Source organism: Pteropus vampyrus, unplaced genomic scaffold (assembly GCF_000151845.1).
Source record: "Pteropus vampyrus isolate Shadow unplaced genomic scaffold, Pvam_2.0 Scaffold12, whole genome shotgun sequence".
Classification (NCBI taxonomy): domain Eukaryota; kingdom Metazoa; phylum Chordata; class Mammalia; order Chiroptera; family Pteropodidae; genus Pteropus; species Pteropus vampyrus.
Genome location: NW_011888793.1, coordinates 621,462 through 625,969, shown reverse-complemented (window position 1 = coordinate 625,969; position 4,508 = coordinate 621,462). Strand labels below are relative to the sequence as shown.

General features: G+C 36.2%; 1 pseudogene; it reads right to left on the bottom strand.

Annotated features, from left to right (window-relative positions):
- Positions 1–410: 410 nt before the first annotated feature.
- On the bottom strand, positions 411–530 carry LOC111732824 (annotated as a pseudogene).
- Positions 531–4,508: the final 3,978 nt, after the last annotated feature.

Here is a 4,508-nt window from a genome sequence, read left to right as displayed (position 1 = left end):
CATTTATACTTGGATTGTTGTCATCCTTGGTCACCTTAAGCCAATCAGCGTGTTAGCTCAGATGGGTACTAGTGAGCTGGGTAAATCAGGACCAGTAAGACTATGTTCTGGGATTCCAACTGTGGGGAGCAGATTTTCTTTTTTTTCTGCTGGAAACATGTAAAATGGAGACCTTCTTAAAACCAAGAGGAATACCTGTTGGGAATGGAGGAACCAGTCAGGAAATATTGCTGAGGAATAAATGGCAGCAACTACATTCCTGTTGCATTTTTTTTGTTGTTGTTTTGTTTAGTTTTTTAAGGCCAGGCAACCCTTGGTTGACCTCACAGATTGCAAGGACCTTGTCAGCTTACAATCCCTTATTTTTTATTTAATTTTTAAATTTTTAAATTTTAAATTTTTTTTTTTTATGCCTACAGCACTTTCGTCTTCCTAGGTGGTCTCCCATCTAAGTACTAACCAGACCTGACCCTGCTTAGCTTCCGAGATCAGACGAGATTGGGCTTGTTCAGGGTAGCATGGCCGTAGACTGCTGTCGCATTGTTTTAATCACTGGATCAAGCTTCTTCTGAAATAAAATTACTTTGAAGTTTTCAGTTATTTGAGTCAATAAATTCCCTGTATTGTTTAATGTAGTTTAAGATGGATTTTTAGCTACTTGCAAAGTCATCTTGACAAATATACTAAGCTATTCCATTTTTACACTACTCTCAGAAGGAGATCTGTCCTTCCATGTAGTCTTAGCTTTTGCATAGAACCACTCTTTCTAAAATGTAGAATGTTATATGGTTAGACCACCGGGCCTGGGGTTAGAAGAGGTAGGCTTTAGTCTGGTTCTGATAATTTTTTGATTAAGCAAATTAGGTAATTTATTTAATCTCAGTGTCTCTATAGAATGGGGAAGTGGGTCTTCAATGTGTTTGTTTATCTGTATGTGTATATATTGATGCAGAACCTTTTTTTGGAAGAAATTTTATGTTGAACCCCAACAAATAAAACACATACAATTGTAACTCACAGGGAAGGTTAATTGTCTTTCTCATTCCTTTATCTTTAGCAATGCCATAAGTCTGGCAAAATGTATGTACTCAGCAAATATTTGCTGAATTAATGAATAAAAGCAGAACTCCTGTGTTGGGTGATAACATGGAGCCTGGACCCCCACTTGCTTGGCCTTCCCATCTCCCTGAGCTATCCTTGAGGTCCCACCAGGGAAATCCAGTGCTTGGCAGAGCATAATCTGAAAGCCAATGACTAAGTCATCTGTAAGGCCCTTCTAGTTCTAAAATTGTATAGTCCAACATAATGATTTTTAGTAGGGAAGTATATGTTGATTGTGTCAGCAGAATTGTATTATGAGACTTTTCAAATGATAATTTCCTACTCTACAGAGATTTTTTTCTGTTATTTTAATCAAATACTATTAATTAATCATGTATCATTTCAATTAGTCACTATTTGAGTAATTAATTAGTTCCCTTTTAAAGCCAACCATGCTCAGGAATTGTGTTGGGGGGTGGTGGTAGGACAGTGAACAAGATGAAATAACAGATATGGCCTCATTCTCTTGGAGCTGGCTGGGTTGCCCATTAGAATCTCCCAAGGATGCTTTCAAAATCTTGACGCTCCTGGATCTCACCCCCAGAGAATCTGATTTGATTGCTTTAGAGCTATGGTTCTCAAATGAGATGGGGGCAATTTTGTCCCCCTGGGGCCAAATGTCTGGAGACATTTCTGATTATCACAGCTGGGAAGAGGGGGTACATCTGGTTTCGAGTGGATAGAAGCCAAGAATGCTGCTAAACAATGCCCTGCCCAGATCCCACAACAAAGACTCACACAGGGCAAAATGACAGTGATGCTGATGCTGAGAATTCTGGTTCTGGATTTGGCCTAGTGATTCCAATATGCAGCTAAGGTTACAAATCACTGTTCTAGAATCTTCCAGGAAAGAGTGTTAACAGTGGATGAGGGATCTGAGATAAGCTGTGTGGTTTGAAAAAGCTTATCAGATGATGCTCTGCATCCTTTCACCAGCCAGGTTGAAATTAATTTTTTAACTATTTACAAACTTCTAATTATGTGCATAGATTTGAAGGCTAAAAAGATAAACAAGGTATGTTCTTTGGCCGCAGGCGAATTATAATCTAGAAGAAAAAAAGGTACTCACAAACTATTTTATAACAGAGAATGATGGCTGGATTGTAGGAGATTTCTATTCTTTTTGCTTAGTTCTATTTTTTAAAATCTCCAATAAACTTGTACTAAAGTAATAAAAGTAAAACATGTAAATGAATAAAAATAATATAAGTATAAAAATAAAATTAAAAAAATAAAAAATTATATAAATTAGTCCTTGCAAAGAGACTTATTTGGAATCCATCGACTTCTGCATTGCTGAGGCAGTTGAAGAGAGATTTGGCAACTATCTAGTGGCTATAGACATACATATATACATATATATATATATATACACACACACACACACACACACGTACATATACACATATCTATATATACATACATATTTTTTTTGAGTCCTTCATCAGGGATTGATTTTATAAGTTTGAACTTATAAGTGTGCAAAGTTAACACACACTCCCTCTTGATAATGCATTTTTCTTTGGACTTTCAAGGGATAGTTTCACTACAATTAGGAGATACCTGAGGACAGAATCTTTCTCCCACATTGCCTGTGTGTGTGCGTGTGTGAGTGTGTGTGAGAATGTGTGTGAAAGTATGTGTGGGGGAAGAACAGATCTAAGGGGATAAGGTCCTGTTAATTTCTTGGCAGAAATGGTACCGAATAGGTGGTAGCTACACGTTAGATATGTGGAAGAGGAAACATTTGAGGTGTTGAGATAGTGGCGACAGATGAAAATTTGACAAATCAGCCTTTTAAAACTAACATTTTTAAGCATTTTTAAGCTTAATCTTAGTCTCACCTAGGCAAAAAATATACTGAAATTTTAAAAGAAAACAAAACCATCTCTACTAGTTTTGAAGAATAGGAATTTATTAATTTAGGTGTTTTCAGAGTTCTTTTTGTTAGAACCAATTCTGATATTTAAACTTACTTGAAAGTAAAAGTAAATAAATAAATAAGAAAGAAAGGGAAAGAAGGAAGGAAGGAAGGAAGGAAGGAAGGAAAGAAGGAAAGAAAGAAAAAAAGAAAAGAAAGAAAAATCCTTGGAGATAAATCTGGGAGTTTAAACTAAGAAAAGCTGCTTATTGTGTTCAAAAGGAGTACTGCAGTCATTGTTTCAGTGAAATTTTAGACTAGGGTGGGCACTGTATGGCATTTTGAGCTTATTGTATCTGTGCATTTGCCCTTTTAAGACTCCTAAGAAGTCTCTGGTCCTGTCAACGCAGAGGAATTTGACAAACTTAAGACATGCAAAATAGTAACTTTTATATTATTTGTTATTTTCAGCTAAAATTCTCCTTAATTGGATGCAAACTCATGGAGACAGGACTTTGGATTATATCTCCCCCACCAGGCTAAACATGATGCCTGAGCATCATAGGTCCTCAAAAAATGTTTGTTGAGTGGCATAGCTTTGTTTTCTTTCCCTAACCCTATAGCAAGAGATATTATGATGTGATCCTTTTTCATTCTGGCTCTGATTATAAACCTTACCATGTAGATGTAGCAGTTCTAGTCGGCAACTTCTGAAACCAGAGAAGGAAAGGACATTATGTATTGAAGTTAGAAATCCACAAATGCTTTGGGTTCAAATACTTTCCACTTTTTTTTTTCTTTCATCAAATGAAATCTTTCCATGTTTCAGCTCTAAGAGAGATTAAGCACATTCAATCTAATTATGCAACCTACCGACAAAAGCAATCTAAATGTGAAACACTCTGCTGGTTGTATTTCACAGTTGCCATTGGAGACAGAGACAAGTTTGGAAAACTGCAAAGTCAAGTCTAAGCCTTGGTATTATCATTGCTCTGAGGGAAAGCATTTTCTAAGTCTGTTCTTTCTTTCCTTCACTCTTTGTATGCATGCTGCATATATCTAATCAGGCTCTACAGAACTGAAAATGGCTGCATCAGGAGGAAATACCACGTATGTTAAAAAATGAAGAGGTGTAAAAGCTAAACAAACAACAAATGATAACCAGCTTGCTAGGGAGTCTGAGACTCGATATTTCCTGAAGATAGATAAAACACAATTTATCTGATGTTGGAAAATACCAGTTGGCATGGCATTTAAAAAATAACTAATTCCATGTATCCTTGGTAGCTCCTCAGGCTAAAGATTCAACCTGATACATTGTTAGCGGCGCTGCAGATTTTGTCTCTCATCACTGTAGTGTTTGTTATATTTAGACACAGAGGAGATGTGCTGTTTCCAAAACATGTTTCTTAATCATCTTTATTCACTTTAGGTTAAATGAACAGTGTGTTTTCTCTCTAAGAATAATTTTGCTGATTATTTTGTGAATTATAGGCTGGGTTTATATGACAGGTCCAAAACATTTTGGAAGTAGAAAAAAGGGTGC